Source organism: Lepidothrix coronata, unplaced genomic scaffold, assembly GCF_001604755.1.
Source record: "Lepidothrix coronata isolate B3197 unplaced genomic scaffold, Lepidothrix_coronata-1.0 Scaffold99, whole genome shotgun sequence".
Taxonomy (NCBI): Eukaryota; Metazoa; Chordata; class Aves; order Passeriformes; family Pipridae; genus Lepidothrix; species Lepidothrix coronata.
The window spans coordinates 1361997-1385619 of NW_016690279.1; positions in this window are offsets into that span (position 1 = coordinate 1361997).

The window sequence follows — 23623 nt, forward strand, 5'->3', positions numbered from 1 at the left end:
GGGATTCTCTGATTTTTTTTTTTTTAAGACACAGATTCATTTATTGCTCAAGGAGTGTCCTGTCAGAGCTTATTTGACTCAGTAGTGAGGATGCAGAACCCTCTCATGGGAAATGAGGAAAAAGCTCCTCATTTTAAATCCCCAGTGCCTCTGTTCCTGCATGAGAGCAGGTGAGGAGTGTGTGCTCTGCTCTGTGACCAGCTTCTGTTTGTTATTTTACAGTTTCTTCATTATGATGGTTCACAAAGACTTGTCAGCTGTTCCTCATCTCTCCCCAAGCATGAAAATCTAGTCTTGAGGGTTGTGTGTAGAATCAGATCATATCAGGAGCTGTTGTCAGGAATGCACTGAGATGGCAAAGGGAGCTTTACCCTTTTCCCAGCTCTCTGCCACTGGTCCCTCTTCTACCAGCTGGTACAGCCCATTTCTTAGGGATTTTTTGTGTGTTACTCAATACCTCCAACATCCATTGCCATCTCTAGGAGATGGGGAGGCTGAACAACTCTCAAGAAGTGCTTGAATTCAGTCTGACCAGGAGAAGAAAAATCCTCTTTACCTTGCACAACTGACTGTTCCACCTTCATGTCCTTCCAGCACGTGCAGAGATGTGCAAAGGACCAGTCAAACACGGAGATCCCTCTCTGGGGAAACCCAGCAAAGCTCCCCACAATCCTGATGCTCCTTGGGCACCTCTCGTGTGCTTTCACTGGGATAGGGCCCCCGTGGAGGCTCTGGCTGTGCTTGTACAGCCACTGAGGGCAGAAATGACAGGAACTTTTTTAAAAAACATGCCTCTGTTTCAGCAAAGTCTCTCAAGTTCAGTCCCTGCGAGGTCCCCGTTCCCTCCTCCTTCCTCCTCACGCGTGTGTTTATTCCTGTTTGCTCCTTTCTTTCTCGCAGATGGCAGAGAAATCTTGTCAGTGCTTTTCTGGCTTTGCAGCCTTTTCTCAATCATCTCTCCTTTTGTATCTCCAGCAATGTGCAAATCTGATGCTTTGCTATTTCTGTGTTTCTTTTCTGTGCCGTCTCATTGTCTCAGTCCTGTGCTTTTTGCTGGGTGAAAGGAGCGACAAATTTCCAGTAGGCAGAAAATAAACCATCCCCAGCTCATGAAAAGAATGACCCTTTTTAAGCACTACTATAAAATGTAATGGTTTTTGATGTGAGTTCCTTCTCTAGGTTGGAAAACTGACCAATAGGTCCCTGAGAAGCATCTTTTGATCTGTCTCTCGGATCAATTGGAATTTTATTGCACATGAGGAGAACAATACTGCATGAGCCCTTGAAGGGGAGCGAACACAGATGACATTTTTATTCATTCTCAGCCAGATTGCTTGGTATTGTGTCCCTTCTGTGCAAAATGACACTCTGGCAACAGGCCACTGACTGCAAAGCATCTTGGCATGGGCCTCCTGTTTGTCTCAGGCTGAGCATCACCAGAGATGCCAGACTGTTGGCCACGAGCTGAGGGTGTTACAGCCCCGCCTGTACCAGCCCCTCGCTGCCACTTCTGGTGCACAGTGCCTGAGGGAGGCAGGATGGGTCCTGACTGTTCAGATCTCTGGTGGTTGGCTCTCCCCTTGGGAGGAGCACCAGCTCTCCCGGCTGGCAGTGCATTCTTGGGGCAGTCCTGCCAACCCTAAACAAATTAGTCTTTGGGGCTTCTGATCCTGTGTTTCCCTCTCCTTTTTCTTTGCTTATGTATTAAGAGAAATTTTTGAAAGCCTTGAAGTGACCAGGAAGACAAATCTGTTTGACTTCAGTTCCATCTGAGCCACCAGTTACTGCAGCTTGCACTGGCAGAGCCAACACCTCACGGATTGCCCTTGGATTTTCCAGAGGGCAGTGCCTCAGTGTGGCTGGGCCTGGGAGCTGTCAGGAGAGCGCTGGATGTGCTGCAGACAGGTAACAGTGAGCTGTGGGCTGTGTTGTAGCAGGACTGTTGGCCATCAAAGCCAGGTGTAATACTGAGGCATTTCCACAATTATCCAGTAATTCATATCATAAATCATATTTTCAAAGTCCCTGTTGGGTCTTTCTGCCTTCTAAGACAGTTGTTGAAATGGAGAAAGTGGAGGAAGATTGTCTTCTTCCAAGCACAACATTTTACCTCACCTGGAGGTTTTCCTGCTCCTGGTGACCCTGTCCTGGCTGATCTCCAGAGGTCCCTTCCAACCCCAGCTATTTTGTGACTCTGTGAACTGTAATTTCGTAGGATGCCCAGATATTTCATTTAAATATTCTTTTTTCCATCCAAGTAGGAGTGTGGTGAGATGTGCAACAGCCACCACTGTGCACTTGGAGACAATGGCCTGAAAACCTGGCTGTGAATTCCTGTCCTGCCTGCTGGAGCCAGGCTCCCTCTGTGCCTGCTGCTGTGGAGTGGGTATTTCCCAACTAAGGAGTTGCATTTTTCTGAAAGGACAGGAGCTTTGCCTTCAGCTCTGATGCAGGGTGACATGGACCGTAGGACCTGTCATCACTCATGAAGTCAGTTCTGTTTCAATGTTAATAAGTCCTTAATCAAGTCATTTGTTTCATCCAGGATGTCACATTTAGCAGTGAATTGTCACATGCTTGAAAACTGGAACCATAGGAGAACTATTTAATGCTAAGTGGTACATGCATCATATCTGAAGCTGGAACATGCCAGGAAAACATCCTTTACATTCTGCAACTGATATTTCCGAGCTTTCAGGATCAATCATGGCTTGGCTGGGTATGTGTGCTATTTCCCTCTGTTTATGTGTGGCATAATATTATATTCTATATTTGGTAACTCATTCTCACAGTGCTTATCTGTTACCTATTTTCTATGGCTGTTTCTTTTGCTTTTTAAAATAATACTGTGCAGCAGTGGATGAATATCTTGAAACCAAGATTGACACTGTAAGTCCAGCAGAAAATAACTGACATTTAAAACTAGTACTCCTCATTCTAGTCTGTTTGTGATATGTAGGGGAAAAGGAGAGGTTTGAGCCAAGCAGCTGCTGGTGGCATTAAGTGGGAAACGGTGCAGAGAGACCAGGTTTATGATCATCATCTCCTGTTCTTGATGTTGTCTTCAAGAGGAACAGAGCTAAGGGCTAAAACTGTATTTTTAATATCTAGTTCCTGTAAGTCTTTTCCACTTGAAAAGAAGCAAAGGAAGTCATAGTGAACTGATGGCAAATGTCATCCCAATGCATTTTCCTCCTTTATTTAAATTCCATTTGTTGTTGTGCCATGTTTTCTCACAAGCTTGTTTCTGTCTGCAAACAGGTCCATCCCTCCTGTGAGCAGGAATGACAAACACACCTGTACAGGCACCAGATGCTGCTGTACAGCAGTGCCATTATGTACAACATTGCTGCAGAGTGAGACACTGAAAAGTCTTTTTTTGCCTTAGGGAACCCTTTGTATTTATATTTTAACTCTGCCTCACTGTTGTGTCCCTGTGAGCCAGACCCCTTGTGGCAGGTTCGGGAAGACACAGAAGGAGTTCTGGGCACATCTGTGGGAAAAAACATTTTGGTTTGGGATTTTCTCCAGTTTCTGTCAGTAAATGGTGTAAAAAAAGGAATTATAAAATGCTAGTTTAGTTTTTATTTCGTGTTTCCATAGTCCTTCCCAGTTCCAACCAGTTGATCAGAAATACTAAGTATTATAAAGATCCATGTTTTCTGAACAAAAATGTTGTGCTCTCCTAAAAGCTCATTTTCCTATAAAATGTTCTGTTTGAATTTAGTCCAAGTCGTAATGAGTGCTGGAGCAATTAAAGTATCAGCCACTATAAGGAGTCTTGGGAGCACAGGAGACAGATAGAATCAAGGTTTAAGCTACTTAAATACCTTTTATGAGAAATAAAGATTTCACAAACCTCAGTTTCAAACAAAATAGTTGACATATGCTAAGCTCAAAGTACTAAACTTCTTCTCCTGCCCCCTGCCATTAAACAAATAAAGTTCTATATAATATTTAAACCTTATATCTGCAGGAAGAAAAAAACCACTTTTTTTCTATGTAAAAATTTTTGTCAGGTGCTCAGATATTTATGATAATGGGATCAAGAAATGCCATGGAAAGGTGAGTGGGAAAGTGTGCTGGGAATTTTGAGTATGACTTTGTAAACTGTTGCATTTGTTAAATCTTAGTCTTACACTCAAATTGTAGCCAGGTTGTTTGTTCATTTCCATGTGTCAGGGAGTAGTTCTGGTGCATTAGGAAACTCTTAAATCAATGAAGTGTTTGTGTGCAGGGCTGGATTGTGCCTTCATATACTGCAATCAATTAAATTCCTTTTATTTAATTCTTGTAACCATTACCCTTAAAAAAAAAAGAAGGAAAGAAAGAAAAAGCCTTCTAAATATTTTTCATTAACACATACTATTAAGTGGGTAAGTGGCCTAAGTATATTTTAATTTAATTTAGATTTAACAGCAACATTTTTCCCATACTAATTAAATGCCAGTTTGTTATTAAGAAAATATTTATTGAAGTTGAACTTGGTGATAGATACATATCTATCACATCACTGTTAAACCTCATTAAATAGTGTTTTAATTGCAATTTGTTTTTAATTACCGTTCATTAAGCATATTATTAAATCTAAATTGCATGCTTATGAAAGACGAGTTTGCCAATACAAGTGGCTGAGGCCCTTAACTACTGCCTTGCTTTTAGGTTCCCACAATTTGAAGTGTGTAAGGTGAAAGTTTGATCTATTTATATTATTTCTAACAGTGTGCCCTCCCTCCCTCCCTCTCTGCCCGTGTCTCCCATCGTCATCAACAGACTTAAGAACATCTGAGCCAGTCAACAGATCAGAAATGGTGACAAAACACATCTTTGGGCAAGGCAGCTGGAAGGAGGCATCAGCAAAAAGGGAGCACAGGCAGGGAAAACAGAAGTTAAACAGGGTATTGAAAGCAGTTATCTAAGTTGGAAGAAGTGGAGGCTGGGGATGCAGAGGGATGTGGGGATGATTTGAAGAGTGCTGGGCAGGGTCAGTCCCTGCTGCCCTCGGGGACAGCCCAGGGGCTGCTCAGCAAAGGAGCTGCTGGTGCCAGGTGCTGTTCCTGGTGCTGGGCTGGGCAGCTGGAGAGAGGGCAGAGCCTCTGCCTGCGCTGGGCAACAGGGCTTCACAAACAAGAGGTTCAAAGACAGCCCAGCACCTTTCACTTTTTCCTCGTTTTTAACCCAGGGGCAGCACTGCCCCCCTTTAGAACCACCATGTGGGATGTGGGAACTTGCTTTTCTCAGCTGTGGTTGCCAGATTCCTTAGTAGGAGTCCATGCATTTAAGGCAAGCTGAGAAAATCCTGAGATAGGAAGCTTTCTTTTCTAAGGGTATCAGCTCTTTCAACAAAAAGACCCTACAGAGTTAGGCTTTTAAGGCTGTTTGTTAAATCTTAAAAGAGTGTTTTGGAGCCTTTTGTCTAGGAAGGACACTTGATTTTTGCCAACGAGGAGGAAAGGCTGGCAAGAAGAGTGTGAGGGTGCTCTTCTGCTGGAGACCAGCTCAACATAAGCAGTTAGCAAGCTGGAGAGCCACTGCCAGGGGAGATGGAGAGGCAGGAACAGACAACAGGCACTGGTCCCTTAGGGCTGCAGCATTGGCATCCTCCAGGATGCCCGTGGCTGACCCTGTCAGGGCACTCTGGCAGGGATTACTGGGATGGGGGCTGTTGGGCAGTGCCATGGGGGTGAACAGACAGTGTGTGTAGAAATAGCAGAAGCAGCCTGAGGTGCTGCCAGCTTTCCATGGGCTGGATGAAGGAACACGGTGCAGCTCTGCACAGTGACACTGCCTGGCTCTGTTCTCCCTGCACTGAGGATGGTTTTGTGCCAGGTTCTCTCCATTGACTCCAAGGGATTAGCTCCAATTCACAGTGCAGTTTAAATCAGATGCAGGACATCTTTTCTCCTCTTTCCAATTCATGAATCTCTTTCAAAACTTTCTGTACCAGATGTTACAACTGTAAGCAAATCATCCTGGCAAACCAAAGTATCTCCTCATGAGTCTGTGTCACAGGAGGCCTTGGTGTCTCTATCTGCCTCTGGCTCTTCTGCTCATAAAACATTAGTTATACGACGTTTTTTTTGGCAGATGGGTGTCTTCCATGAAAAAGCCATTTCCATTCCAGTGCAACAGTGCTTTTATATGGACTGTTTCAGTCCCTGTTGCACAACCCTTTTGCACAGTGATTCATTATTCTATCTTCTTGATATGCTGAATCATGGGATGACACTTTGCCAGCTTTGTTGTGTGCCAACAATAACTTGCTCATGTTTCAAAGATAGAGAAGGCTGCAAAAACCACTGCAGCACAAAAACCACTGCAGCACAAAACCCACTGCAACACAAAAACCACTGCAACACAAAACCCACTGCAGCACAGGGAGCCCGGACATCTGGCTGAGGAAGTTCTCAGCAGGCTTGGAACTCCCACATGAGTGGGGAAGTCACCTTTCAGCACCTGCTCTCTTTGCATGGCTGTAGGGAACTGCATCTGGCCTTCACTTGTCTCCTGTTCCCTCCAAACTGACAGCAGTCAAACACTCCTGCACATCAACCAGTCCACCTCTCCATGGAGCACCATCTGCATTCAAAGGCTTGACTTGCAGAAAGGTGGAGCTGTGGAGAAGCCTCTGGAATTACCCACAGAGCTCCATCAGGTGGCCTCTGGGGGATTCCCTGACACCATCTCCAGGGTGCTGATGTGAGGAGGCAGCTGAATGAATCCCTGTCCTACTGCAACAGCCTCAGCAGGGCACGTCTCCAGGTATCCTCCCATGGCTCTGGGAACTGGGGCTGCTGGGTTACAGTGCAGTGTAACAATTCAAGGGTTGGCTCAGTATTTCTAACTTCTATTTAAAAATTAATTTACTTTCTGTCACTGATGCACAGAATCTTTGCAGAGGCAAATGATGCTTTCCCTTGGCCATCCTGGAGCCCTTTCTGATTTGTTTTGTTAAGAGTTTCTAACTGCAACTCTTTACCTGATCACAGAGAATTTAGAATCAGCTGAGTATATTGACAGCTGTTCTGAGGAAAGGGACAAGGTTTTGGTCAGAGTGGAATACGTTACACTGCTTGAAAACAGGGTTTTAAAGGAAAAACTCTTGTATTTTTAAAAGGTATTCTTATTTGAATACTGTATTGCATTTCTCAATGTACTTCAGCCTGAAGCACAGCACAGTATTATGCACTACCTGATGCACTTCTGACAGACACTTGAAAGGCCCTTGGTTGTCTTTTGAAGACCCTAAACCAGTGAAAAATTCTAGATTATGAAGGTGGTGTCCAAACAGACCTTGAGGGTACCTTTGCACATCTGATATTTAAGGGTAATTATTAAAGCAATTTCACATACAACAGTATCCAGTATTTTTAGGTATTATAACCTGACTGAGATTTTATAAGACAAGCAGCTTTAGTGCCTGTTTCCTCCCCCTGTGCTTATTGCATGCTCATATTCCACGAGAGTCTGTCCACGGGCAGTTAGACTTTGATGTGAGATACAGTAAAGATCAGATTTTAAGAGCAGTGTGTACATATTTGTCTGACACGTGTATGTACAGAAAAGGTCAAGGGACTTAATGTTTTTATTCAAGGTTGTGGGTATGTGAAGCATCTTTATAGGGATGTTGTATTTCTATGTTTGTGTCTCTGCTTTGGTATTTCTAGTTCAGTGTCTTCAGCCTTTTTTTAGTGTCCTGCCTTATTTTTCCACACATTTATGTCTTTATTGCCTTATGTCTTCATTCCTTGTGTGTCACCTTCTTGCCTCCATACCTTCTCTCCTGCCCAGGTAATTCTGGAGGGCTGCCCTGCCACAGAAGTGGGTCAGACCAGTTCCAGGAGCTGTGCAGTGCTTGGATGGGGATCCACCCAGCAACACCACCACAGTAATGCCAGATTGGGAAATTTGCCCTACAGGAGTTTGTCTTGATTAAAGGCTTCAGTCTGTCTTTGCAACACAAACACAGGAGCCCCCATGCTGCTCTCTGAATTTACAGCGTATTTTCTTTTTACTCAAGCATATTGAAGCAGAACAGAAGAGAGGATCAAAGGTACTGTAATGTTTCTATAAACAAGTACTACTTAGTTTGGTTTTTTTTATCTTGGGTTTATTTTTTTCCAAACAAATCTTCTAGGCACATTAGGCTCAGATTTCATTTTATTGCCAAATCACCAGCTGGCAACAAAATCGCATATGTCTGTGTAAATAAGTAGATGAGAAGCTGAACAGGAGATTGGGAGATGATTCAACCAGTCCTATTGGCTTCTACACCTTAACATTTGACTGGTTTATCTGTCTATTCAGCAATGTCCTGTACAGACCCCATTTCAACATGAAATACAGAATTACCCCAAGCTGAGATTTTAGTCTGTGGTTTTCCTCTCTTCTAGTGAGTTTACAGGAAAACAGATAATTCTCTGGGACCATAGCTCAAAAATTCAGCTTTTTGTTCACTCATCAAGTGATGACTAATCCATTCCCTGTTACTCAAATATAGGTGTAACTCTTGTGATGACTGACATTATTATGAAGCATTTTCACTTTGAAAAATGTGATGGGCCAGATGATCCCTCCTTTGAAGGTAATGACATTTTGCAATTTGCTTGAGGGCTCTGTTGCTGTCTCTTGGGTTTGTTTGGGTTCACTTGGCAATGAAAACTCAAAATTGATTAATGCATCCTTAAAGCCAATGTTCCTGTATAGCCCTTCTCCTTTTGTGGATAGACAATGGCATGGTCACTTCAATTTGTAACCTTAAATTGAGTTTCTTCAGTAATTCCCAGGAAAAAAAAAGCCTGAGCATTATTAGGTAAACATAAAAAGTTAGTAATGATCATCTTACTTCTAAAAGCAGATGGATAGAGCATTTTTTCAGACCTGGGTGATAATGAGACAGACTTTTCACCATGCAGTCAAGAACAGTGGGCTCATTTTGGATATAATTATGCTCCTTTTGGGTCTCAGGTAAAAGCATATTTGAGTTTTAGATAACTACTGAAGAATCAGGATATTTGGTCATATAGTTCTATTCAAATCTCTCTCCTACAGGGGAGATGATGTTCCCTGGCAGAGCTTGGTACCAGGACTGCCTTTGTCAGAGCGTGGCACAGAAACACTGCAGGAACCATCAAGGGTCTGTTTGTAGGGGCAGTTTGCCCTCAGTCAGTAAACTCTGAACCAGCTTAATTAATGAGCAGGGAAAGAGCTCCATTATCTGGGAGGTGGAGGACAGAAATCAGAGGGGTTAAGCAGTAAATAGGATTTGTTTCTTGCTAAAATTTTCTAATCTTTGCCTCTTCTGTAGCACCCTCCCCTCAGAAGAGTTCAATCCCAAAGGAGTTCTGGAAGCTCTGAGTTCTACTAGAAGTTATGCTTTTTTTTGTCAAGGGCTCCAATTCTCTTTTTCCTGGTGTTTTCCTTTAGTTTGTGATGCAGCCTGGGCTGTGATGTGGGGCTCCAGTTTTGGACACAGCACTGCACACCCTCCAGCTGCCGTTTTTCCCAAATTGGGCAGAACAGAGAATCCTTCCTGCCCCACTCAAAGTCATCTGCATAGAGAGATAAAATGGGAGTTAACAAGGGTCAGGTTTATGACAGGGAAAGAAGGCTGTTAATGACCATTATCTATGCCACAGGTTTAACTTCATTACTTTTGCATTAAGTTCCTAATGCCCAAAGCAATAAGCAAACTGAGTATTGTTGAACTGTAGTAACCTAATCTTCTCTCCAAATGAAATAGAGGGGAGAGCAGAGTCATTTGACATGGCTTTTATTTTGTCTTCTCTTTTCCCAACCCCCAGTCCCATATTAGGCCCATTGGGAGTTTTCGTTCCTTCTATTTGTTTCCTTTCTTCCCGAGTTTTTCTGACTGTCCAAAGTGGGATTTGGTGCAGGATGTGATGAGAGGGTTTAGGCCTTCCATAAAGGTGGCCTGGGGTTTGTCACGTGGAGAAATCTCTCTTGATAATCTTCTGAAGTCCAGAATTCTGTAAACTTTTAGTTTCAGAGGTCAGAGAAACTTGAGCCAGCCCTGCCATTGTGGCTCCCAGTAAGTCAGTCCAGGAGAGCACTTTTGCTGCATGTTTTGGAGTCTGATCACACTTTTGCAAGGACAGTTGAAGGTCTTGGACTATAACCCAGTGTGACTGGTTGGCATTTACCAGCCTGGACTCCAACCATTAGTTCATCTTCTGCCCATTCTCCGTTTGCAACCTCTGATGACATTGATAAGTGTCCAAGGCCAGGTTGGATGGAGCTCTGGGCAACCTGGTCGGGTGGAAGGTGTCCCTGGCCATGGCAGGGGGTGGAACTGGATGATATTTAAGGTCCATTCCAACCCCTGAACATTCTATGGTTCTATGATTTATGGCTCTGAAGTTACTGCACCAAATGTGTGAACAGTTTAGGCTTAGTGAGAAAAAATCAAACACCAACAGAGAATTAAATTGAATATATGATTTAGAACGAGATCAGATTTCTGTTGTTTCAGTTCATTTCCTACTCACCCTCAACTTTGACAACTAAAAAATAAGGAATTGCCCTCTTCTGGTATGATCTGAAGAGTTTTGTTCTGTAGCTGGGAAAGGAAAAGCCATTGAGTAAGAAGAGGGAGCACAACTGGGTTTCTTAATACACAAGGTTCCCAGACCAACAGCTTCAGCTTTTGGCAGAGGATGGAATCAACAGTCCATCTTTTTAGGGCTCTCCAGAAGGAGAGAGAATGAACCAGTACTGGCAGGTAAGTGGTGAATCTGTCCAGTGTTTAAGAAATATATTACTGCTCACAGAAGAAGGATCCTAAATTGATAAGTGCCTGAGAAACATGGTAGATTAGATATAATGAAGAAAATAATATAAACTACAGAGAGTTGAGCAATGAATGTGAACACCTGTGTAAAAACCCATCAGCAATGCAAGGTAATGTATCACCATAATCCAGTGTTCTATGGTAACCTCCATATGAGAACCTTGCACTCTGAGCAATAAGTGCTGAAGGCTGAACATTTATCTTCTGGCCTGTTCCCTGCTCAGAATGATCAGGGTTACCTGATGTGGGACTCTGAGGAAATTGCCCCTCTCTAATAGTGTTTCCTTGCTGTGCAGCACAAAGGGATTTAGTTTCCTTGCCCCTTCCTGCCTTAGAAAGGACATATCAATGTGTTTTTTTCTATAGCCAGGGAACTGTGGCTACAGTAAGGTCCATGATATACCAGTAAGAGTTGATATATCAGTCTGACAGCCATCATCTGTTCTGAGGGGTGTCTGCTCTCTCCAGACCCATCTGCCTCCTGACTGCTTGACTTGACTCTGCATCTGCTTTTTTTTGGCTTTTGCTGGTCACAGGTTCTCCTTCAAAGGAATGCTTTCATCGCTGTTCTCCCAAACAAGATATTTCTTGTAACTTTAAAAGGAGAGAGTCCAACTCCAGGGCAAGTCAATTCAAGGGCTGGGAATGCCAGAGGCAGGAAGGACTGAAGAGCAGGTTCACCTCAGGTATGTGTAACTGGGAGCAAATTAAATGGTCTCTGGTGTATCTTTGACAGTGACTTGATAAGCTTTGCCTCCCTTTGGTGGGAGGCAAGGGAGTGTGTTCCATCCCTGCACTGGGATATCAACTCAGATGTCTTCCTCTCGGATAAGTTTTGGGCCTCTCCTGCTTCTCATTTGTGTTTTTTTTCTGATTGTGGTCTCCTTTTTGACATGGGAAACAATTTTGTTGGATGCCAAATTGGGTATTTAGTCATTAAATGCCTATTTTTTGAACAAACAAACTGCCATAGTTCAGAAGTTCAAGGTGAAGAGGGCTTGGGGAGAAGCAACATTATTTTCTGGGAGTGCAGAGCAGATCAAGGGCCCCTGTGCAGTGATCTATATCTGATTCAACATAGCCTGCAAAATTAAATTTTGTTCAGCTTAAGCATCTAATTACTACAGATGTTCAGGAGATAGTCTGTGGAGCATCACCTACTGGGGTCCTTTGGACAGATGCTGTTTGCTTTGACACTCCATCTGTCACTTTGCAATAATCACTGAAGCTTCAACTGGCATAACCCTGCAGGGTTGGCATCCAGGCATGGCATGGAAGAGGTTAAAAATCAGGTCAAGGTCATGGCATGCCATGGATGGCAGGAGGGCCAGGGATGGCAGGAGGGCCAGGGATGATGATTGCCAGCTCTTGCTGTCCATGATTTCCAGCAGAGCACTGTGTGTATCCTTCCACAAGGACTTTGGGCTTTCTGAAAGATCTTTTAACACCAATGCCCTCAGCCCCTTGGCTTGTGAGATCCTTCTATCCAGAGTGTATCTGGAAGATGAGCAAGATATGGCAGCAAATAATGGTTATTTTCCAGAATGTTCCTTCTGAGGCGTGGTGACATGGTGAAGACATTTGCTTCTCAGTTTGGGATCTCTTAGATGGGCGTTGCTTAGGTATATTGTCTTGAAAAATATCTTGCTCTGGTAATACTTTTTGCATTTTAATGCTAGCTCTAAGCACAAATTCCATTCTAAGATTCCTAATAAACTTCAGATTTACTGTATTTTATGCATGATCCTACTGGCTGTATAATTTTCCATGCTTTTATGAGGTTTCTGTAATTTGTTACTGTGTATCAGTTATTTGACCAGTACCATCTCTCCTGTTTTTATTGAGTTGTGGCTTTTGGTACAACGTTCATAAACAATTCCCAGTCACGTTTGTTTGCTCAGTGAGACTCTTTCACTCAACTGAATTACCCGTAACAGTTTCAGAAAGCTGAAAGCTTTTCAGGGCACCAAGTATAGATCATTAATGGTTAGATAGATATTTTTGCCTGTAACAAGAGTAACTGACTCACAACTAATTCTGTTTATGTTACTGCTGGTTGTTGTGTTGTCAGGAGTAAGTTGGTCGAGGTTTTCCCCAGCCTGGTGACTCCTCTGCCAACCTGACACATTGCAACAGGGATATGGAGTTCTGAGAGGGGTCAGCCTTGACCTCTCATGAGGAGCCCGTGGGGCTGGATTGTCTTTTCATTCTACACCAAACAACCAACCAGTTTTTGTGTCACTCCCCCTGGTTTCCAGCAGGATGGAAGGGGATGGCAACTGTAATTCCATCTTGTTGCTTTATCAGGGTCATCAAGTAGGAAGCATTCAGGACAGCTTGTTTTTAAATTGTCAGTGACTTGGTTATGGGTAGTGCCATCTTTTCCACTCCTCATTTTCTTCTAAGATCTAGGCCCTGCCTCAGTAGATTGTAACCACTGATTTAAACATTGCCATGCAAATCATTCTGTGAGGTTCAGTGGTAGCAGTGTAAGGTAAAATATACTCAGGTATCTTCCCCCAAAATCCCAGGGCAGTGGAAGGGATGCCAAGGGTTCATTTTGAGGCACAGACATTAAACCTGGCAAACATCTGGGTGTGCTGCAGGACAGCCCCAGCCCCCAGAGGGAAGGCAAAGCACCCCTGCTCCTCCTGTCCTGCCTCAAAACCAGGAGCTGAGAGCTGGAGCTCACGGACTCCCTGTGTGGCTTCTCCTCTGCCCTGGGACACAGTCCTGCCTCTGACTCTTCTCTGTTCTCCTGAACTGACACTTCACTGTGCTTGGGCATTTTTTGGTCCCTCTCCCCAGCTGAAAGAGACGTCTGAGTTCTTTCAGGAGATCAGTTAAGCCTGTTCAGAGTCCCTTCTGGAGCTACTTTTTGTTTTCATATCCTAACTTAGGCTTCCATGTCTGATTTCTGTTACTGCTCGTCCTTTATATAGATTTTCTTTCCTCCTTCATCTGAAGGAGAATATTTTTTCCTATTAAGAGGTGGCTGCTGCTGCTCCTCATCCCAGGATTTAAATAGACAAGCATTTTTTCTGTTTTGCCAGCATTAACTTCACATAATATGACAGAAATCCAAGCCCGTACAGTGTCAGAGACACTCCTACAGTGTGGTGACCCTCTTTCCGTCACCTGCCACATTTTTCATGCTCAACCTACAGCTGTGAAACTCTTTTTCCTCCTCTTTGAACAGCAAAGTCCAAAGCACACCCCTCAGTTTGGTGCCTGTTGCAGTTTGCAGAACATCCTCAGACAGCAGTGACACTGCTGATTGTGAGGGAAGAGTCCTTCTGAAAGCAGCAGCTTCTCAGAGCCAGCCCTTCCAGTGGGTCTGAGCTAATAACAGCCATGTGCAAACTTCATTTGCTGTGTGTGGGTCTGTTCCAGAGCCTTCCATTGACTCCAGGCCACTGAACAGGCTGCGCGGAGCGACGGCCTGGCTTTGTGACTCAGTGTCACTGTCCTGGAACAGGCTCTGCCACATCAGTCAGTTTTTCCATTAAAACATTCTCTGAGGAGAAAAATGAGTGTTCAGCTAGCTGCCTGCTACCAGAAAAGTCTGATTTTTCACTGCTGTATTTTTCCCAAATAACTTTCTCCTCTGCCATGGGAAACCTCTGGGTTTCAGGTGGGACGATTCTCTGAGTGTCTTACAGACAGCTCAGAATATCTGCCTGGATCTTTACTAGTGGGTTTGAATGTTCCTTTTGTCTTTTCAATACATTTCCATGTTGTCACCTGAGATGAAAGGAAACTAATTTTTAGGAGTAAAATGTGCAGACCTTGTTCCCAGATGATCTTGTGATAGCAATAGTTGTTGTGTGATTATATGATCTGTGACTAAATAACTACAATAGTAAAATAATTTTAACCTAACACCATGAAAACCAAAGCTCAAGCTATGACTCTGTAAAGCAGTATTTTTTATGAGCTGAGTATATACTCCATTAGGGAAAAGGAGACTGTTTGCATTACCAAGCTATACGATATACTGCCTCTTTCCATGGAAGTGAATTCCAAAGGTGACTGTTTTAGGCTTGTATTTTTACTGTTAGGGTTTTTTTCCTGAGGGAGAACCAGACCTGAGTTTTGTAGTCTGATTTGTGTTTTATTTTGGTTGTTTTGTTGCTGGAAATGATTAAGGGTGTGAAGTTAATCTGTCTGTATAACACACCTACCACCACTCTTGCTCAGTTCCTCACCTTCTCTGGGAATTTAGATGCTGCTCTGTCCGTGCTGGACTCAAGGCAGTTTGTCCCCAGGAAGGGAGGGAATTAATTTCTCTTCCTACACATCGGTGTGTTGGTCACGATTTCTTTGCAGCCCCTTGCTGTAACAGGTGGGGAGATGTGCAGAGCTATACAAGGACCAACCAGCTGGAGAAAATGTGGGACTGTGGGAGTGGTGACTGGAGATACACAACTGCAGAGAGAAGCTGTAGAAGGAGGGAACTGCACCTAGAAATTCATCTGATATCCAGCTGACTATCTTGGCCCCTAATGACAGGGAAAGATAAATATAGGTAATATAAGTGGACATATCTTCATTGTAAAGGAGAGCCAGGAAGCCCCTGGGAACATAAACTTTCACTTTCAAGAGGGAGTTGGGCTTGAACAGAGAAAAGTTGAGATGTATGGACTGAAGTCACAGAGCAAGCCATGGCATGGCAAACCAAGATGTGACTGGAGAGATCCTCCTGCAGCACCACACTCAGGAAGAAAAGAAGTAAACAAAGAACTCTTAGTAGTTTGCAGTTCTGCTGCTGTCTGCTCCTCTTGCTGGTTTTCTTCCTCTCTGTTCTAGGAATTCTATAGCAGTGCTATGAGGAATAATCAATTAATGCTTAGAAAGCAATTATAGTGATTCCCAGTTTACACATGAATAAATAGAATGCAGCTTAGGTGACTGAGTCACAACCATTTTCAGAGGCTGGTAGGGCATGGGCAGCAACAAAGAGTCGGCTCAGCACTTGTGCTCTAATTGCTGTTTTGCCAGGAAAGTTGAGGCTGGAGATCAAACAGAGGGAATTGAGTTGTAAAGCTCCCTGAATGTAATTGCTGTGCACTGTTAAAAAAAAAAAAAGGAAAAAAATCCCTGCACTCTGTAGTCATTTCATAACTGTTACATGGCTAAGACAAGACTTGCCTGAGGTCTCACAGGATGGCCATGGGTCACACCAAGGACAGGAGCCAGATGTTGTGGCTCTAGTGCTGTGCTTAAGCACAAGACCATCTTTTCTGCTTCTGCAAACTTGGTATTTTATTACAGAGGCCTTTATATGAGTCCATATGTGATACTTTGTCATGTGTTCAGCCTGCAACATGGTTAATATGGAAACATCCTTTTTATGTGCATGATAGCTCGTGATGTCTTGCTTTTATTGGAGAGCTCACAGCTTCAGTTCAGACGTGTGGCTGGTGGAGTGAGTGCTCACTGATGTTACTCACAGGTCTGTGTCCACTGAACAAGTGCCTGAGGTACTGTGTGTTCAGACAGCAGAGGAAATACAGGGATCACTCTTTTCCAGGGATGAAGATGTTACCATGAGCAAAACCAGGTCAGGATGAAGTTCCCCTTCATGTCTGGGGATGTGTTTAGTTATCTGAAAACCCACAGAGCCCATAGAACTGCAGAAGAACAAGCACGAGCCTTGCTCTCCTGCTTCATACACCGTCAGCCAAACGAGCAAGCCAGCTTTGAGTCCTCCAGGGTCATTTTATTTTTAGGGCTGTTGCTTCAAGCAGGAAGCAAACAGCTTGATCTGTAGGCTCTGCTTTGAGCTTCCAGTGCTGGCAGCAGAAAGCAGGTTCCTTTGAGGTGCAGGCTGGTTTAACCCATGAACAATCCATGTCTGAGTGTGCACAGCACAGCTCCCTGTCTGTCACAGAGCTCATTTACTTATGATCTCTTCCCTCTATACTTGACATTCCAGCTGTTTTCTGGCTCTTTATTTAATATCAGGCTTTTTCTCTCTCCATGCTTTTTCAGGTTTTTCATTTTTCCTCGTTTGTCTGAAATCCATCTTGGAGACACTTGCTGCCCTGTTCTCTGATCTGTTTTGAGCCCCTGCCAGCTGCTGCTGCTGCCAGTGGAGAAAATGACTGAGTCACCACTTTGTGAGTTTTGCATTTGCTTGTGGGGTGGCAGAGCCAAGGCCATCATGAACATATCAAGGAACCACAACAAAGGCCCAAAACACAAACACTGGGACTTAACCTCAAAGCATGTGCTGGAGCCCAGTGAGGTGACAGCCAGCAGGACACATACCAAGGGACCTCAAAGCCTTACTCAGGCTCAGTCCCTCTCTAACCACATCAGAGGCACACACCTCATGCAGCTCTGGATCAGGGGAGAGGGTGGAAGGGAAAGGTGGGAGTGACCAAAGGACCATTTTCCCCTTTCCAGAATGAATTTATCACAGCAGATGTAAAAATACAGAAAAAGAAAAAATCTGCTCAGGGTTATTGAACACAGCAAAGCTGCAGTGGAGGAGAGCAGCACCAAGTGCACCAGGAAGGCAGCCTGGCTCTCTGGCTGCACCACCTGATGTGTCTGTGGGCCAAAATGCCTGCTTTGCCTTGTTTCCCAGGTCAGGATGGTTGGCAGCTCCTTTCCCCCACACTGGTACCATTTCCCAGGGGGTGTCACCACAGACCTCCTGCTGCCTTGGCTCTGACCCTGCTCCCATGGGATTGTCTCACTTGCTGTCAGTGGCTGTGCTTCCTTGTTTCTCATGCTTTCTAAACATCCTGCTTGGTAGCCTAAGGAACTTTATATCAGGAGAAAACCTGTCTCTGGTTGACCAGAAGGACCAGTGGGTGTTTGGGCTCTTTGCCCCTCTGTCTGCTGGGACTGGAACTTGCCCAAAGGTCCTTTATTCCCAGTGTGCCAGTGGTGGTTAACAAAGCACTGGGTTAATCAGCATGGCCAGGCCAATGCTGGTGGAAGTTTTGCTGCTTAATTTTAGCTTGCTCAGGGTCACTCCTATGCTCCCAGTAAAGCAATGGGGGCATTTATTACAACCTGGGCATCAGGGCTCTGTGGCTGCCTCCAAGTTTGGTCACTTTTCCTTATGGCATAGGGTTTTTTTTTCAGGATAGACAGGAGAAAGGCTGAAATGCACTCATCCAATCTTGAAGTACAGGATGGGACTGTATCGGTGTGTTGTTTAAAATATCCAGGCCTGTTTAGCTTGTAATAGCCCTATAGTAAATAGATTTTTCATTCTTTGGCCCTGATGCAAAAGGGAAATGGGTTCCTATTTGCATTGTCCCCACAGTGTTTGTGTAATTAACGTATGTGGGAGTTCTCCCTCCCCCACCCTCTCCCAAGGTAAAAAATGACCTTGTCAAAACTTAGATTACAAAATCTTAGTTACTAAGCAATGGGTAGGGCCCCACTGGGATGGCATCCCGGCTCCTGAAATGGTATGTATAGTAAAAACTAATAAAAATGGTGTCAGAGGCTCTCAGGCTTCCAAGTCCCCTGCTGTGTGACCCCCTGATCCCAATTTATTAGCTGAACCCAGGGAAGCAGACAAACCTCGCTGGCTCCAGACTGTAGGCTCCAAGAAATCAAATAATGTGAGCTCCAGAGCAGTGGCTCCAGAGCAGGAGGGAAGGAAATCCTCATGGAAAACAGGGCTGAAGCGAGCTGCTGACAAGAGCCATCTGAGCAGGATAGGAAAGGGAAACTCTCTCTGTGATATCTCAGTACCTCGAGTTCAGCTGCTTTAAACATGGCAGGGAGGGAGGGGGTGGGGAGAGCGGGGCTTGTCAGGGGGAACCAGCCCAAGTTGTTCCCTTTCCTGTGTCAGGAGTGTGCTTCGCTCTCAGATCACCTTGTGCTGGGGATGGAGGATTTAGCAGCTGGGGGTGGCAGATGGACTGGCAAAGAATGTGCCCTGTGGGTCAGAGGGGGATGCTCTGTCCCCCTTCCTGCTCCCCAACTGCAAGAATTTTCTCTTGAAAGCAATAAAGGTGGTGCAGCTCATCATGTTGCTGCACCCCCCTGGCTTTCCCCTTTGGTGTGTGATACACAGAGCAATTAAAGCAGGTTGCACAGGGGGAGTGGGATTTTTTTTTCCTTTTTTTTTTTTTCCCCTGGAAAGGCTGCCAAAGCAAAGTGGTATTGATGGGGATGGCTGGCTTCAATCAGCAGAGGCTGGGGAGGAACAACCACCTCCAGCCTCCTTCCCTCCCCCTCTTCTGCCTTGGACAAGAACCCCCTGTGTTTTCTCTGCTTTCAGCAGTTGTCTGTTCTGCACTTCTAATATATTACCAAATCAAGCTTAAGTAGGGGTAAGAAGTGTAACAATACTTATTTAATGCCAGCCCTTGCATTTGGAGAGCTGATGTTATCAGAAGGCACTGCACTTCTGTAAAGGCATGGTTATCCAGGAAAGGGGCAAATGATGGAGATGAAGGGATGAAGGCCATGGAGAGGGTGAGCCTATGGCAGCAGAGCAGGCCTGTTCCATTTGCCAAGTCTTTACACATGTGTAATTTGCTGTTTGGAAAAGGATCTGGGGTTCCTGAGCAGTGACTGCCCCAGTGTTTCTCCTGCTCAGTAACCTTGATGTTTATTTCTAAGAGCAGACAAAAAGACAGGCCCATAGCTTTGGCTGCCTTTGTGACATCTGGGTTGCATGAAAAGGGGCTGTGGTTCTATTCCTGCTTACCTGAAGGTATCTTGGAGAAATACCTTTGGGTGTAAGACCAGTACAGATAACAAATTTGGGGGCTGGAAAACATGTGCCTACAAGCTGGTTTTCTCCTTTGTGCTACAAGGAAATGGGCTACAGGTCTGTAAATCTGGATTTCCCTGGCTCTGTTTTGTTTCTTTTTAAATCACTGCCAGGGTGATCAGTTTAACCACATCATTTGTGTTTTCTGTAGTCAAACACAGGAATTTTTGGAGCGTTGTCTGAAGGAAAGGAGTGTAACATACTTCTCCTCTCTGGCTCCTCAGCTGTGACTGATGTGAGTCTGACAGGGAGCACAGGTCCTTGGGAGAGGCTCAGGATGTGCTTTGTCCCCTGGACACACACCACAACCAAAGAAAGCCTAAACCTGCCTGCAGATGTGGCTCAGGCGTTGCTGTTGAGACATAAAGAACCTGAGATGCCACTGGGGATCTGAGCTTGGTGTTTGCCTCTGCTGGGCAGGGGAATCAGTGGGACTGTATTGAGGGAAAGGTGGGGGATGAAGGTGCTTCCCCAGGAGCAGAGCCTGGGGTGAAAGAGGAGCATGGCTGGAAATGATGCTGCACCTGCACTTCCTGGGGCTGGGGTGGTCCTGGATGTTGGAGCTCCACGGATGGTGACACATCCACGTGCTGTGTCCCTGTGCTGGAGGAAGCATGGTCCCACGTAGGTAGGCTTCCCTCCTGCAGGGGCTTCAGTGTGAGCAGCCTCAACCCTGAACTAACAAAACAGTCACCCTGTTTTAGGGCTTGTGTTGATGACAATGTGAGGCATCACCTGGATACTGGGCTGGGGCAGTTGCACGGTGTGTCCATGTCCTACAAGTGCTTCCTGAAGGTTTGGGAAGGGAAAGGCAACTCCCTTGGATGAGTGCTGTTGTGCAGTTTGGTTGTGGTGGAGCCTCTGTATCCACAATTTAAGGGCAACAGACCTTTTCCCTCCCTCGTGTGCTGAAGCAGCACAGGGTGGAGAGTCCAAGTTCTCCATGATGTGGATCCCTCCATAACCTTGGGCAGGCTGTGTTCCCTGCACAGCCCTCCCTGTTGGAGGATGAGGTATCATTTTTCTCAAGATAAGCTGAAATTGTGTGTGTTGTTGGATGACTTTTATCTTGCCATCACAGCTAGTGTGCATTTTCAGTGAGAAAGGAACTGTTTTTATTTATAACTTGCACGTGAGGAGGGATTATTTTGCAAGAGGTCACGGGAGAGTGAGAGAAGTTATGATCAAGTTGTGCCCTCTGGAATATGCTGTGGGATGAAGATGTGGAGAGTGATATCTTCACTTCGTGTCCTTTCCCTTTTTTTGCTGTTGATTCAGAGCAGGAATGACCTTGGTTGGTTTATGTCAGCAAAGATCCTGGGCTGATCTGGAACAAAGGCAGAAGAGCAAGTCACTGTTTCAAGTGCATTTGTGGTTCAGTTGAATGAAAGCCCAGTCTTGCCAACTCATGGTTTGATCATCAGTGCTGCAATGCACAGTCCTTTCTTATAGCTCCAGGTCTTGGATTGTGGAAGGTCTTAAAATATAGTCTACTGCCACCCCCCTTTCCTTGTAGGTGTCATGATTTCAAAGGAAATATAGGAAGCATGACCTCAGTTTGAGGGAGTTGGGGACTGAGGTAGTGGAAGGCAGTGGATTAAAAACTGGCCCAGATTGGGAAGTGAGGAGATGGTGATATGCAGTTCATATAAAAAAATATATTTATTTCTGAAAAAAAGGGATTTCAGTATTTCTAGGTCAAACTTCAAGGAATATGAGAGAAGTTCCTGGATTTGGGATCCGAAAAGGAGCTGCAAGTCACCTCTTTGTAGCTCCATTTTGAGTGAAGTGGGTGGGAGTTGAATTTGCAGAAGTGTCATGGGGATCTTCGTGGCAGATGTGAAGGCAGGAGAGCAGCTTTTGGGAATTTTTACCAGCACTATGCTCTTGGTCACATTTGTGTAAATCCAGAGGAATGTGGGTGTCTCTTGTAAACTGATGAATTCTTACTGTGTTGTGAACTAAATCAAAATATATGGAAAGAGATCTTGTGCCTGCCTCTGACTCAAAGTGACAATAAGGTTTTTGGATTTTTTCTCTTTTTTTGTACTCTTCTTTAAACTAAGTTTGATTGAGAGGGTAAAAAAACCTTTATATCTCTGTTCAGAGTGGGACACTGAAGTGTCATTACTGGCACCAAAGGCTGGGGTATGCATAAATGTAGGGAATACTTGATATTATCAGTGTTGTTGGATATTTGTGTGCAGGGTGAACATCCCCCCATAACAAAAATGCATTAATTGGTACATCAGTTACTACTTTAAAAGAGCTGAAAATTGCATATGGATTTGGAGCTGTAGCAAATGCTGTAGTCACTCCTGGGATGCCAAGGAACAAACTAATAGTCCAGTGTGAATGAAAAATCTCCTACTCCCATTCCTGACCTCGGGAACAGGCTTGGGAGCAGGAAAGGGGTTTTGTCTCTTCCTGCCATATCAGTTGGTCCAGTAAAGAGATTTCCTTGGAAAGGGAGAAGCTGTATTCCATGTCAGTAAGTTATGGGCTGGTTTCTGGCTGGCAGGGAAGGGCAAGGGTAGGTTAGACCAGAGCAGGGACATTTGCCAGGGGACATTTGCTGACAGTGACTGGAGCTGTCAATGAGGGTGACACTGGGGAGCAGCCACCTGTATGTTTAAAACATGCTCTGGGAATTCTGATGGGAAGGAGGCCAGAGAAGATGTAAAAGACATGGAAGGGGCATGGGAGCTCCTCCCTAAGGTGAGATTTTTGGATGCAATGACCTGTTTCTGTCAGGCTGTGTTAAAGTAAATAGGTTAATAACTGTTTGGGGTTTTACCATTAGTCCTGCCTTTGATTAGCACTTATATTTGCCATATAGTTCCCAAAGGACTGGTCAGAGGTGAATTCAGCAAAGAAAAATAATAATTCAGTGAATCCACCCTAATTTCAGTGTAACCTCACAGATTTTGCAGGAATGTTGTTGCCACTACAGAGCAAGGTGGTGCTGACCCCTCCTGCTGTGTGTGAGACAATGATTTGGGGCATGGAAGCACCCAGGGGTCCTCCTCCTGTGATGGACCTGGCTCCCAGCACTCCTGAATTCTTGGAGCACGTCCTGCCTCATGGAAGGCAAGTACCCTCTTTTGCTTTGGGGTGGAAGGGACAAAGGCCAAAGGGCTCTACCCTGCTCTGGGGGTTTGTTTCTGCTGCATTTTTAATTTCTCTATTTTAAGAGAGAAAAACTGTCTTGGTTTAGTTGCCCAGATTTTCTTAAACTGAGCCTAATTAATGAGAAGATCAGGAATCCCTGGCTTATGCTGTGTTTCCTTGAGTTCAAGCACAAGGGATGAAACTGAAGGGCAGAGCTGAGCTTGGGGAAGACCGAACAGTGATTTCAATGTCATCATGTTATCTGCACAAACACCGCATTTCACAGTCCCAGTCAGAACCCACCGCCTTCCTCACAGAGTGTCTCTGAGGTGCAGAATGCTGGAAAGATGAGAGGGGCAGAAAAGCCCAGGACAGGGCAATAATAAATCCTGGTTACTCAGAGCCTGAGGGGGATGGAGCATCTAGTGATGGGATTATCAAGCCTTGGATCTGTAAATAAAGGTACCACGTTTATTCCCTTTGGGGCTCCATTGTCAAAGAGACCTTTTTTCCCCTTGTCAGCCAGAGGAGACAGACATGGGAACAAAGTGTGTGCCCCTTTCCCAGGGCCTGACACAGCTGTGGGGATGTGGGTATGACAGGGAAAGGTGCACTTCAAATGGACCTTTTCAGGAGGTGAACTCATTGTCACTTCAAAGAATCAGATGATTTGCAGTGTCTGTTTATGGGCAAAAAGTAACATCTCTATCTTTCTGTGGTGTGCTTAGGAGAGACATAACAGCCTGGTCATGTGCTGGAAAGAAATGACTCATTTCATGTTGGGTCTAAGTGAAACTAAGGTATTACTCATTTTTATGCAACTCTAGTAAATTGTACTTATTAAAAAAAAGGGGGGGGGCTGGAGGAGGGACTATTACCTAAAGTCTAACCAAGATGTACTAGAAAATTAATTTAGAAATATGGTTGACCTCAGCTTCCTCATAATGAAA